We start from the raw sequence: 15,012 nt of genomic DNA, 5'->3' as shown, positions 1-15,012 counted from the left end.
AAGAGACTGGAACAGATGTTGAATAAACCAACCTACTGTATTCCCCACTGAGACCCAGTGTCTCAAACTATGAGCACTGAAAGTGAAAGAAAATGCACCATAAACTGGCCAAGAATAGAGGGTTATTGCTTTACATAACTGTAAAACACAGGTACGTTTTGATACAGGGACAAAAAAAAAAAAAAATCACTGGAACCCAGCCTTTCTCTACTTTCCTTCCTCATGTTTTGTTTTCAGACTCCACCTGGTGGTTATAGGACTCTTAAATGCTCCCCTCTCACATTCTCCTAGCATCAAATCTAGTGGGAAAGAAACTGTTATTCCCAATAGCTCCTGGGTGCTATTCTCATTGGACAAGCTTGGATCACAAGATGTGCCATGAATTAATCATCATCTCTAGGGCATTTGAGGGGAAGCTGTCCAGGGTTGAGTCACATGAATGCCCTGGAACCAGAGGGCCCTGGAATCTAACTGGGGGCACATAAACTAAAAGTAGGAGTGGAAGTGATTTCCTGGAAGAATATACACATATATTGGAGGCAGAACAACATAACAAAAAGAATAGCTGTTTACCTCCTCTGGGATCTTGGACAAGTTCTTCCACCTTTCTGATTAGCTCTTGCTTGTATATAATGAGATGATTTGATCACTAGACATCTAAATGCCTCTGACAGACTCAAGTTGCTTGCATCTGTGTTTCTTCCCCAGCAGTCCTCCCATGCTGCTTTTATCATTTCCTAGAAAATCCTTAAGTCTCGAGTAATTTATCCATCCTCTTAGGTGTGAAAATTATCTTATCACCTCCTCTTTTGCATTTCCAACCTGTTACCATGCCTTTTCCAGCCCTCAGTCCTCAACTATCTCATGTATTTGCCTTGTTTTGCTTTGCTTTTCTTATTTTTAATCACACCTTCTAGGGCAGCATCTGAAGGTCTCATCAGCAGATGGATTAGGATTGATAAGAAAGTTAAATGATGACACAGATAACCAACTTCCACACAGTTCCAGGAGACATCACTCTGCTCCCTGAAGGGAAATAACTTGAGTTCCATTTGCAACCATTTAATTCTGAAACGCATTATAATAGTCACCAATAATTAATTGTCTACTACATAGCATGCAATGTGATGAATACTTTTTGTTCATTATCTTTAATCCTCCCAACACCTCAAAGGATGTACATCTATTATTGCTCCTATTAAAAAATTAAGATTTGGGACTCAAGCAACATTATCAAACAGCAACTGACTACTGAGAACTGAAATGCCCATTGCTTCCAGACACTGAAGGAATGAGTAGGAGACACAACTCCTGCTTCCCCAGAAAGCAATCTGGGGAGGCAAATTTAGGCAACAAAGATGAAATAGTCAAGGAAATATACACTGAAATCCCCAAACGCAGAATATCTGACCCTTTGGCAAGCTGGCTCAGCAAACACTTCATGGAGGTAGTGTGATTTCTATCAGGGCTCAGAGGCATTCCTTGCAAATATCACAAAGTTCAAACACAGTTTATGAGAAGCACTCATTCTTACTTTAATGTGATAATTATATTAGAAAGAGAACAAGAATGTGGGCCTTAGCTTCTCCACAAAAGTTCATCTGAGAACCCCACATCTGTAAGTACACATGCCATCTCTCCCCTTCTTACAAGACCTTGCATAATTGGCTTCTGCTCTAGGGCTCTGTGTCAGCAACTTTTTCAGGTTATATTTAGAGAAAGTAACAAAATGGGTTTCCTTGCAGTCTTTACTAACTAGATGGTGTTATTTTAAATTAAATGCAGAAGACAAGAAAATAAACCAAATTACCAACTTCTGAAAAAATAAAAAAAGGCACACAAATTATTCACAGTGTCTGTTCCAGGCTGCTCACAACCTGCCCCAATCCAACTGCCTTTGGGGTATCCTGGTCCTTGGCGATTCCCTGAAGTCTCACAGTGTGCAGTGTGAGGCCTGGCTGCAGCTGCTGCTGTTTAAGGCAAGATCAACAAAAATAACCTGTTTTGAAATTCTGATCTAACACTTAGCAGTTCTGTGACTGAGAATGTCAGTTAACATCTCTGTGACTCTTACTCACTTACAAGTGAAAAAGATAAAAATTTCTGTCTCTTTATGTTATGATAAAGTGGTATAATGCACTTGAGTACTTGTTTGGTGCCTGGTACTTAATAAGAGCTTGGCAAATAGTAATGATCATGATTACTGTTGATCACTCATCTTGCTATTTGATTTTCCTAGGCCTACCACTGTTTAATAAAACACAAATCCACTGTCTCTATCTAAACACAGAAGAAACAGGAGCAATGAGATTAGCACTCAGCATGAAGGACTCTTTTGTCCTGGTGGAAATAGGCTATTGAAGAAACATCTCTGGGGGAAAATAAAACTTGAATCTAATATGTAACCTGGACATGGAACAACGGAGTGGTTCCAAACTGGGAAAGGAGTACATCAAGGCTGTATATTGTCACCTTGCTTATTTAATTCATATGCAGAATAAATCATGTGACATGCAGGGCTGGATAAAGCACAAGCTGGAATCAAGATTGCCAGGAGAAATATCAATAACCTCAGATATGCTGATGACACCACCCTTATGGCAGAAAGCTAAGAGGAACTGAAGAGCCTCTTGATGAAAGTGAAAGAGGAGAGTGAAAAAGTTGGCATAAAATTCAACATTCAGAAAGCTAAGATCATGGCATCCAGTCCCACCACATCATGGCAAATTGTTGGGGGAACAATGGAAACAGTAAGAAACTTTATTTTCTTGGGCTCCAAAATCACTGCAGATGGTGACTGCAACCATGAAATTAAAAGATGCTTGCTCCTTGGAAGAAAAGCTAAGACCAACATATGCAGCGTATTAAAAAGCAGAAACATTATTTTGCTAACAAAGGTCCATCTAGTCAAAGCTATGATTTTTCCAGTAGTCATATATGGATGTGAGAGTTGCACCATAAAGAAAGCCGAGTGCCAAAGAATTGATGCTTTTGAACTGTGGTGTTGGAGAAGACTCTTGCGAGTCCCTTGGACTACAAGGAGATCCAACCAGTCCATCTTAAAGGAAATCAATCCTGCATATTCATTGGAAGGACTGATACTGAAGCTGAAGCTCCAATACTTTGGCCACCTGATAGGAAGAACTGACTGATTGGAAAAGCCCCTGATGCTGGGAAAGATTGAAGGCAGGAGGAGAAGGGGATGACAGAAGATGAGGTGGTTGATGGAATCACCAACTTGACGGACATGAGTTTGAGCAAGCTCTGGGAGTTGGTGATGGACAGGGAAGCCTGGCGTGTTACAGTCCATGGGGATGCAGTGTTGGACATGACTGAGCAACTGAAATGAACTGAACTGAATATGTAGCCCACACTGCCTGCTGTCCTCTATGAAAAACTCTTAAAGAGACTGAGGTGGGAATAGTAAGTTTGATTTCTCTGACAAGTTTTCCTTTAGTGCTGAGAGATAACCAGTCCAAATTTCTTGGCAATGGGAGCCATCCTGCCGGAGAAGAGGCAGCACAAATCACGTTTAGGGTGTCCTTCTCCATGTGCTCCCTTAATGGTCTTCTAAAATAGAAGCAAGAGGATTATAGAACCTAGGAAAAAAATGTAGTAGGCTGATTATTAATTCTTTAAAGTCCAAATGTTCACAAAGGTGTTAGTATATTTTTCTGTAACATAACTTTTGCCTAATAGCTATCCCAGATAAATTTAATCCAGAAATTTTCTCCCCAGAGTAGTATCTAAATATGTAAGACTCATCTAATTTTGAAATATTATTTTTGAGAAGTAGGGGATTTATTCTTGGGCAGCCTCTGCCAACACTGACATCTATAATGCTGTCTGGTTTTTATTGAGCTTCAGTCTTTGTATACACACTCTGAATGCCCAAGGTTCTGTTAACAAGGTCTATTTAAGGAATTTTCTTATCCTTCCAGTATTGAGCTGTGAGATACTTCAGTGACTGCGCACTTGCAAGGTATGAGAGACTACTGTCTGCCCCATGCTGGGCTATAAGGGAGGTGCAGTCTGCACAGACCTGGGTTGCAGGGAATAGAATGTATGCACAGTCCAGGCCTGTGAGGGATTATGGTGTCTGCTCAGTCCTGTGAAGGATAACAATATTGGCACCATCCTGGGTTATATGGGACTATGATATCTTCACTGTCCTATATGAGCTAATAACATTATATAAGTTTCATATGTATATCATTGCATACACTGTAAGAGTGCTCACCACCAAAATTTTAGTTTCTATTAGAGAATATCTTGGTTCAGTTCAGTTCAGTTTAGTCACTCAGTCATGTCTGACTCTTTGTGACCCCATGGACTGGAGCACACAAGGCTTCCCTGTCCATATCCAGCTCCCAGAGCTTGCTCAAACTCATGTCCATTGAGTCAGTGATGCCACCCAACCATCTCATCCTCTGTCATCCCCTTCTCCTCCTGCCCTCAATCTTGCCCAGCATCAGGGTCTTTTCAAGCAAATCAAACAATGCTGGAGGATTATCCCTAGTATCAAATAGTTGGAAACAACTTCAAAGTGTTCCATTTAGAAATGGCTGAAATAAATTAAAGTACAATGTGATATTCTTCAGATTTCTATTTCTTTCTATTCTATGAAAGGGTGTAATTAAAGAATAATAAAATTTAATAAAATGCCACATGCATGCATGCATGATCAGTCCTGTCCAATTCTTTGTGACCCTACAGACTATAGCCTGCCAGATTCCTCTGCCCATGGAATTCTCCAGGCAAGAATACTAGAATGGGTTGCTGTTTCCTCCTCCAGGGTCTTCCTGACCCAGAGATTGAACTTGCATCTCCTGCACTGCAGGTGCATTCTTTACTGCTGAGCCAACAAGGGAGCCCATTGAATGCAATACAGTAGATGTTAAACAAAAAGAAGCAGGTTGAAAAACAACTCCCATAGTGCTGTCCCAAATCTGATGATGACTTTCACCTCATCTCTCATCTGCTTCCTGCTTTACTCATGCCTGGCCTCACTGCCTTTCCTCTTTCCCACCAAATGCCTTTCTCCAAAAAGCATCTAGAGATATTTTGCAAAAGATAAATTGTACCATTTAATCACCTTGTTTAAAATCCTCCAATGGCTTTCCATTGCATTTAGAATCAAAGAGAAATGCCTTACTATGACCTTACTATGACCCCATTGGTATGGGCCCTCTTACCTCTTTGGATTTCTCTCTGCCTCCTCTCTTTCTGGGCCCTGGTCAGCATGTTCCTGTCACACTGGCCATCTTTCTGTATGTTAAATTTTCCCAGTACCTACCACTTTAGGGCTTTTGCACTAGCTACTCCCTCACTTGGAATGGTTTCCCTGTAGAGAAGGGTCAATAAATTATGACCCATAGTTTGTTTTTGTACAGCCATAAACTAAAAGTTTATTTTTATAATTTTAAAGCTTTTTTTGGTTCTTTTATAGAAAAAGATATGACAAATCACATGTAGCCCACAAAGGCTAAAACATTTACCATATTGCACTGTACAGAAAAATTTAGTCAATTCCTGACCTAGATCTTTGTTTGGGAGTCTCTTACCTGTCATTCTGAATTTAATTTGAATGCTGACATTCTACAGAGGACTTTCTTAACCACCTTCAACCTAAAGTGACCACCTACTCCTTACTTGATACACCTCAGTTCAGTTCAGTTCAGTCGCTCAGTCGTGTCTGATGCTTTGTGACCCCACTAACCAAAGCACACCAGGCCTCCCTGTCCATCACCAACTACCAGAATCCACCCAAACCCATGTCCATTGTGTCAGTGATGCCATCCAACCATCTCATCCTCTGTTGTCCCCTTCTTTTCTGGCCCTCAATTTTTCCCAGCATCAGGGTCTTTCAAATGAGTCAGCTCTCCACATCAGGTGGTGAAAGTATTGGAGTTTCAGCCTCAACATCAGTCCCTTCAATGAACACCAAGGACTGATCTCCTTTAGGATGGACTGGTTGGATCTCCTTGAAGTTCAAGGGACTCTCAAGAGTCCTCTCCAACACCACAGCTCAAAGACATCAATTCTTCAGTGCTCAGCTTTCTTTATAGTCCAACTCTCACATCCATACATGACCACTGGAAAAACCACAGCCTTGACTAGATGGACCTTTATCAACAAAGTAATGTCTCTGCTTTTGAATATGCTATCTAGGTTGGTCAAATGTTCCTTCCAAGGAACAAGCATCTTTTAATTTCATGGCTGCAATCACCATCCGCAGTAATTTTGGAGCCCAGAAAAATAAAGTCAGCTGCTGTTTCCACTATTTTGTCATCTATTTGCCATGAAGTGATGGGGATCTTAGTTTTCTTAATGTTGAGCTTTAAGCCAACCTTTTTACTCTCTTCTTTCACTTTCATCAAGAAGCTCTTTAGTTCTTCTTCACTTTATGCCATAAGGGTGGTATCATCTGCATATCTGAGGTTATTGATATTTCTCCCAGCAGTCTTAATTCCAGCTTGTGCTTCCTCCAGCCCAACATTTCTCATGATGTACTCTGCATAGAAGTTAAATAAGCAGGGTGACAATATACAGCCTTGACGTACTCCTTTTCCTATTTGGAACCAATCTGTTGTTCCATGTCCAGGTCTAACTGTTGCTTCCTGACCTGTATACAGGTTTCTCAAGAGGCAGATCAGGTGGTCTGGTATTCCCATCTCTTTAAGAATTTTGATACATTACTCTTCATCAAAAACAATAAAAAATTATTATCATTTACCATATGCCAAGGGATATACTAGTTTCTTGAGACTTGGCAGTCATGGGGTTTGCAGGTTGGAGGCAGGGAACAAACAGATAAGGACCAAGAAGAACAATGAATGAGGGAGGAGTTCTTTAAGCATCTGAATGCAGAGTTCCAAAGAATAGCAAGAAGAGATAAGAAAGCCTTCTTCAGCGATCAATGCAAAGAAATAGAGGAAAACAACAGAATGGGAAAGACTAGGGATCTCTTCAAGAAAATCAGAGATACCAAAGGAACATTTCATGCAAAGATGAGCTCGATAAAGGACAGAAATGGTCTGGACCTAACAGAAGCAGAAGATATTAAGAAGAGATGGCAAGAATACACAGAAGAACTGTACAAAAAAGATGTTCACGACCCAGATAATCACAATGGTGTGATCACTGACCTAGAGCCAGACATCCTGGAATGTGAAGTCAAATGGGCCTTAGAAAGCATCACTACGAACAAAGCTAGTGGAGGTGATGGAGTTCCAGTTGAACTATTCCAAATCCTGAAAGATGATGCTGTGAAAGTGCTGCACTCAATATGCCAGCAGATTTGGAAAACTCAGCAGTGGCCACAGGACTAGAAAAGGTCAGTTTTCATTCCAATCCCAAAGAAAGGCAATTCCAAAGAATGCTCAAACTACCGCACAATTGCACTCATCTCACACGCTAGTAAAGTAATGCTCAAAATTCTCCAAGCCAGGCTTCAGCAATATGTGAACCATGAACTTCCAGATGTTCAAGCTGGTTTTAGAAAGGGCAGAGGAACCAGAGATCAAATTGCCAACATCCTGCCAACATCCACTGGATCATAGAAAAAGAAAGAGAGTTCCAGAAAAACATCTATTTCTGCTTTATTGACTATGCCAAAGCCTTTGACTGTGTGGATCACAATAAACTGTGGAAAAATCTGAAAGAGATGGGAACCATCTCTCTTCAGGACCAGACCACCTGATCTGCCTCTTGAGAAATTTGTATGCAAGTCAGGAAGCAACAGTTAGAACTGGACATGGAACAACAGACTGGTTCCAAATAGGAAAAGGAGTACGTCAAGGCTGTATATTGTCACCCTGCTTATTTAACTTATATGTAGAGTACATCATGAGAAACGCTGGGCTGGAAGAAACACAAACTGGAATCAAGATTGCCGGGAGAAATATCAATAACCTCAGATATGCAGATGACACTACCCTTATGGCAGAAAGTGAAGAGAAACTAAAAAGCCTCTTGATGACAGTGAAAGTGGAGAGTGAAAAAATTGGCTTGAAGCTCAACATTCAGAAAACGAAGATCATGGCATCCTGTCCCACCACTTCATGGGAAATATATGGGGAAACAGTGGAAACAGTGTCAGACTTTATTTTTCTGGGCTCCAAAATCACTACAGATGGTGACTGCAGCCATGAAATTAAAAGATACTTACTCCTTGGAAGGAAAGTTATGACCAACCTAGATAGCATATTCAAAAGGAGAGACATTACTTTGCCAACAAAGGTTCGTCTAGTCAAGGCTATGGTTTTTCCTGTGGTCATGTATGGATGTGAGAGTTGGACTGTGAAGAAGGCTGAGCGCCAAAAAATTGATGCTTTTGAACTGTGGTGTTGGAGAAGACTCTTGAGAGTTCCTTGGACTGCAAGGAGATCCAACCAGTCCATTCTGAAGGACATCAGCCCTGGGATTTCTTTGGAAGGAATGATGCTAAAGCTGAAACTCCAGTACTTTGGCCACCTCATGCGAAGAGTTGACTCATTGGAAAAGCCTCTGATGCTGGGAGGGATTGCGGGCAGGAGGAGAAGGGGACGACAGAGGATGAGATGGCTGGATGGCATTGCTGAGTCGATGGACGTGAGTCTGAGTGAACTCCGGGAGTTGGTGATGGACAGGGAGGCCTGGCGTGCTGTGATTCAGGGGGTCGCAAAGAGTCGGACACGACTGAGTGACTGATCTGATCTGGTCTGTCAGGAAAAGCCTTTCTGAAAAGGCTTTGCAACAAAACCTGATATAATGAGGACAGCAATGTTTCATGGTAGAGAGAGCGACTCAATAATTGTACAAAAAACAAGTGTAACCAAGAGCTTGATGCTGGGGAAGGAGGGGGTACTTTAAAAACAACAGATGAAAATCACTCATTTAATTAAAGTATGCAGATTATATTTCACAAACTCCTGCTGTTTTAATCTAGGATGGTTTCCAGCCTTAAGGCATTAAATGTTTGCATAAGATCAATTCAGTTCAGTCGTTCAGTTGTGTCCAACTCTTTGTGACTCCATGGACTGCTGCATGCCAAGCCTCCCTGTCCATTGCCAACTTGAAGAGTATACTCAAACTCATTTCCATTGAGTTGGTGATGCCATCCAGCCATCTCATCCTCTGTCATCCCCTCTCACCTTCAATCTTTCCCAGCATCAGGGTCATTTCCAGTGAGTCAGTTCTTCATATCAGGTGGCCAAAATATTGGAGTTTCAGCTTCAGTATCAGTCCTTCCAATGAATATTCAGGATAGATTTCCTTTAGGATGGACTGGTTGGATCTCTGTGCAGTCCAAGGGACTTTCAAGAGTCTTCTCCAACACCACAGTTCAAAAGCATCAATTCTTCAGCAATCAGCTTTCTTTACTGTCCAACTATCAGTCCATATATGACTACTGGAACAACCATAGCTTTGACTAGACGGATCTTTGTTGGCAAAGTGATGTCTCTGCTTTTTAATATGTTGTCTAGGTTGGTCACAACTTTTCTCCCATGGAACAAGCATCTTTTAATTTCATGGCTGCAGTCACCATCTGCAGTGATTTTGGAGCCCCCCAAAATAAAGGCTGTCACTGTTTCACTTTTTCCCCATCTATTTGCCATGAAGTGATTGGATCAGATGCCATGATCTTAGTTTTCTGACTTGAATTTTAAGCCAACGTCTTCACTCTCCTCTTTTACTTTCATCAAGAGGCTTTTTAATTCTTCACTTTCTGCCATAAGGGTGGTGTCATCTGCATATCTGAGGTTATTGATATTTCTCCTGGCAATCTTGATTCCAGCTTGTGCTTCATCCAGCCCAGCATTTCTCATGATGTACTCTGCATATAAGTTAAATAAACAGGGTGACAATATACAGCCTTAACGTACTCCTTTCACTATTTGGAACTAGTCTGTTGTTCCATGTCCAGTTCTAACTGTTGCTTCCTGACCTGCATACAGATTTCTCCATAGCAGGTCAAGTGGTCTGGTATTCCGATCTCTTTAAGAATTTTCCAGAGTTTATTGTGATCCACACAGTCATAGGCTTTGGCATAGTCACTAAAGCAGAAGTAGATATTTTTCTGGAACTCACTTGCTTTTTCGACGATCCAACAGATGTTGGCAATTTGACCTCTGGTTCCTCTGCCTTTTCTAAAACCAGCTTGAACATCTGGAAGTTCACGGTTCACATACTGTTGAAGCCTGGCTTGGAGAATTTTGAACATTATTTTACTAGAGTGTGAGATGAGTGCAATTGTGCCTTAGTTTGAACATTCTTTGGAGTTGCCTTTCTTTGGGATTGGAATGAAAACTGACCTTTTCTAGTCCTGTGGCCACTGCTGCATTTTCCAAATTTGCTGACTTATTGAGTGCAGCACTTTCACAGCATCATCTTTCAGGATTTGGAATAGCTCAACTGGAACTCCATCACCTCCACTAGCTTTGTTCATAGTGATACTTTCTAAGGCCCACTTGACTTCACATTCCAGGATGTTTGGCTCTAGGTGAGTGACCACACCATCATGATTATCTGGGTCATGAAGATCTTTTTTGTATAGTTCTTCTGTGTATTCTTGCCACCTCTTCTTAATATCTTCTGCTTCTGTTAGGTCCGTACCATTTCTGTCCTTTATTGTGCCCATTTTTGCATGAAATGTTCCCTTGGTATCTCTAATTTTCTTGAAGATGAAAGGTTGTTGCTGAACGAAAAGACACCGGGATTATTGGCCTCTGAAGGAGAAGAATTCAATCCAGGGCCAGGGCTCAGAGCTTTTGTGTAATAAGTGTTATTAAAGTATAAAGGAGATAGAGAAAGCTTCTGACATAGGCATCAGAAGGGGGCAGAAAGAGTACCCCCATGCTAGTCTTCAGCTGGATGTTATATAGTCACTAGCAGTCTATTAATGAAAGAAAGGAATGTCTTAAAACTCAGAATGGCACCAGGCCCCTCACCCATAAGATGCATTTTGGGATAATTTTGGCACCAAAAGGTTCAACTCGGCCATAAAATGGTTAACTTGAATCTTGTAGAAGGGCAAATCACCATGCAAATAGTTTCATTTACATAGATTAGGGGAACAATATCTGAGTATAACATACTGGTTTGTCAAGTAGGTTCTGAGCCATTAGGCAGAACCGACTTGAAAACAGAGTTTGGGGTAAATGCATAGTACATTAACATAGCTTAAGACAAACATTACTGACTCGATGGACGTGAGTTTGTGTGAACTCCGGGAGTTGGTGATGGACAGGGAGGGCTGGTGTGCTGTGATTCATGAGGTCGCAAAGAGTCAGATATGACTGAGTGACTGAACTGAACTGAACTGAACTGAAGACAAACATTTCCATAAGAAAAATGCATTGGTTAACTCAAGGTTTGAGAATAGTTAACTTCAGGTGAAACCAGGTGTCACTCTGGCAACACAGTATTTTAAGAGAAACCTCCTTTTAAATTTGTATAGAGAAGAAAAAAATATCGCTAGTTTGTTTCCTCCTGCCGCTTCAGTTCAGTTCAGTTGCTCAGTCGTGTCTGACTCTTTGCGGCCCCATGAATCACAGCATGCCAGGCCTCCCTGTCCATCACCAACTCCAGGAGTTCACCCAGACTCATGTACATTGAGTCAGTGATGTCATCCAGCCATCTCATCCTCTGTCATCCCCTTCTCCTCCTGCCCCTAATCCCTGCCAGCATCAGAGGCTTTTCCAATGAGTCAACTCTTCGCATGAGGTGGCCAAAGTACTGGAGTTTCAGCTTTAACATCATTGCTTCCAAAGAAATCCCAGGGCTGATCTCCTTCAGAATGGACTGGTTGGATCTCCTTGCAGTCCAAGGGACTCTCAAGAGTCTTCTCCAACACCACAGTTCAAAAGCATCAATTCTTTGGTGCTCAGCCTTCTTCACAGTCCAACTCTCACATCCATACATGACCACAGGAAAAACCATAGCCTTGACTAGACGGACCTTTGTTAGCAAAGTAATGTCTCTGCTTTTGAATATGCTATCTAGGTTGGTCATAACTTTCCTTCCAAGGATTAAGGGTCAGAGATAAAAATGTCTGATACTTGCAGGCTATTTCCTCCGTTTGGAGACCCCTGGCCTTCCTGTGTGTTACCCTGTCAAAGAGATCTCTAGATTTTCCTATTCTATTGTTTTCCTCTAATTCTTTGCATTGATCACTGAGGAAGGCTTTCTTATCTCTCCTCGCTTTTCTTTGGAACTCTGCATTCAAATGGGTATATCTTTCCTTTTCTCCTTTGCCTTTTGCTTCTCTTCTTTTCTCAGCTGTTTGTAAGGCCTCCTCAGACAACCATTGTTCCTTTTTGAATTTCTTTTCCTTGGGGATGGTCTTGATCACTGCCCCCTGTACAATGTCATGAACCTCCGTCCATAGTTCTTCAGGCACTCTATCAGATTTAATCCCTTGAATCTATTTGTCACTTCAACTGTATAATCATAAGGGATTTGATTTAAGTCATACTTGAATGGTCTAGTGGTTTTCCCTACTTTCTTCAATTTAAGTCTGAATTTGGCAATAAGGGGGTTCATGGTCTGTGCCCCAGTCAGCTCCCAGTCTTGTTTTTGCTGACTGTATAAAACTTTTCCATCGTTTGCTGCAAAGAATATAATCAATATGATTTCGGTATTGACCGTCTGATGATGTCTTCTCTTGTATTGTTGAATGAGAGTGTTTGCTATGACCAGTGTGTTCTCTTGGCAAAACTCAGGGTTTTGCCCTGCTTCATTCTATGCTCCAAGGCTAAATTTGTCTGTTACTCCAGGTATTTCTTGACTTCCTACTTTTGCATTCCCATCCCCTATAATGAAAAGGACATCTTTTGGGGGGTGTTAGCTCTAGAAGGTCTTGTAGGTCTTCCTAGAACCATTCAACTTCAGTTTCTTCAGCATTACTGGTCGGGGCATAGACTTGGATTACCATGTATTGAATGGTTTGCCTTGGAAACAAACAGGAATTATTCTGTTATTTTTGACATCACATCCAAGTACTGCATTTTGGACTCCTTTTTTGACTATGATGGCTATCCATTTCTTCTAAGGGATTCTTGTCAACAGTAGTAGATATAATGGTCATCTGAGTTAAATTCACCCATTCTAGTCCATTTTAGTTCACTGATTCCTAGAATATTGATGTTCACTCTTGCCATCTCCTATTTGACCATTTCCAATTTGCCTTGAATCATGGACCTAACAGTCCAGGCTCCTATGCAATATTGCTCTTTACAGCATCAGACCTTGCTTCCATCACCAGTCACATCCACAACTGGGTGTTGTTTTTGCTTTGGCTCCATCCCCTCATTCTTTCTGGAGTTATTTCTCCACTGATCTCCTGTAGCATATTGGGCATGTACCAACCTGGGGAGTTCATCTTTCAGTGTCCTATATTTTTGCCTTTTCATACTGGTCATGGGGTTCTCAAGGCAGAATACTGAAGTGGTTTGCCATTCCTTTCTCCAGTGGACCATGTTTTGTTAGAACTCTTCATGACCTGTCCATCTTGGGTGACCCTACATGGCATGACTCATAGTTTCACTGAGTTAGACAAGGCTGTGGTCTTGATTGGTTAGTTTCCTGTGATTGTGGTTTTCAGTCTGTCTGCCCTCTGATGGAGAAGGGTATGAGGCTTATGAAAGCTTCCTGATGGGAGAGACTGAATGGGGGAAATTGGGTCCTGCTCTGATGGGAAGGGTTATGTTCCGTAAATCTTTAATCAAATTTTCTGTTGATGGGTGGGGCTGTTATTTACCTGGGGCTAAACTATGGTGGAGATAATCAAGATAATGGTTCAGTTCATTCGGTCGATCAGTTACGTCCGACTCTTTGCGACCCCATGAATCACAGCACGCCAGGCCTCCCTGTCCAGCACCAACTCCAGGAGTTCACTCAGACTCACATCCATTGAGTCAGTGATGTCATCCAGCCATTAAATCCTCTGTCATCCCCTTCTCCTCCTGCCTCCAATCCCTCCCAGCATCACAATCTTTTCCAATGAGTCACCTCCTCGCATGAGGTGGCCAAAGTACTGGAGTTTCAGCTTTAGCAGCATTCCTTCCAAAGAAATCCCAGGGCTGATGTCCTTCAGAAAGGACTGGTTGGATCTCCTTGCAGTCCAAGGGACTCTCAAGAGTCTTCTTCAACACCACAGTTCAAAAGCATCAATTCTTTGGTGCTCAGCCTTCTTCACAGTCCAACTCTCATATCCATACATGACCACAGGAAAAATCATAGCCTTGACTAGACGGACCTTTGTTGGCAAAGTAATGTCTCTCCTTTTCAATATGCTATCTAGGTTGGTCATAACTTTCCTTCCAAGGAGTAAGTGTCTTTTAACTTCATGGCTGCAATCACCATCTGCAATGATTTTGGAACCCCCCCCCCCCCAAATAAAGTCTGACACTGTTTCCACTGTTTCCCCTGTTTCCCCATCTATTTCCCATGAAGTGATGGGACCAGATGCCATGATCTTCGTTTTCTGAATGTTGAGCTTTAAACCAACTTTTTCACTCTCCCCTTTCACTTTCATCAAGAGGCTTTTTAGTTCCTCTTCACTTTCTGCCATAAGGGTGGTGTCATCTGCATATCTGAGGTTATTGATATTTCTCCCGGCAATCTTGATTCCAGCTTGTGTTTCTTCCAGCCCAGCATTTCTCATTATGTACTCTGCATTTAAGTTAAATAAGCAGGGTGACAATATACAGCCTTGACGAACTCCTTTTCCTATTTGGAACCAGTCAGTTGTTCCATGTCCAGTTCTAACTGTTGCTTCCTGATCTGCATACAGATTTCTCAAAAACAGGTCAGGTGGTCTGGTATTCCCATCTCTTTCAGAATTTTCCACAGTTCATTGTGATCCATGCAGTCAAAGGCTTTGGGATAGTCAATAAAGCAGAAATAGATGTTTTTTCTGGAACTCTCTTGCTTTTTCCATGATCCAGCGGATGTTGGCAATTTGATCTCTGGTTCCTCTGCCTTTTCTAAAACCAGCTTGAACATCTGGAAGTTCACAGTTCACGTATT

The sequence above is a fragment of the Bubalus kerabau genome, chromosome 17, assembly GCF_029407905.1.
Source record: "Bubalus kerabau isolate K-KA32 ecotype Philippines breed swamp buffalo chromosome 17, PCC_UOA_SB_1v2, whole genome shotgun sequence".
NCBI lineage: Eukaryota > Metazoa > Chordata > Mammalia > Artiodactyla > Bovidae > Bubalus > Bubalus kerabau.
The sequence above is the reverse complement of the archived record's forward strand: the minus strand, read 5'-3'. Positions refer to the sequence as shown.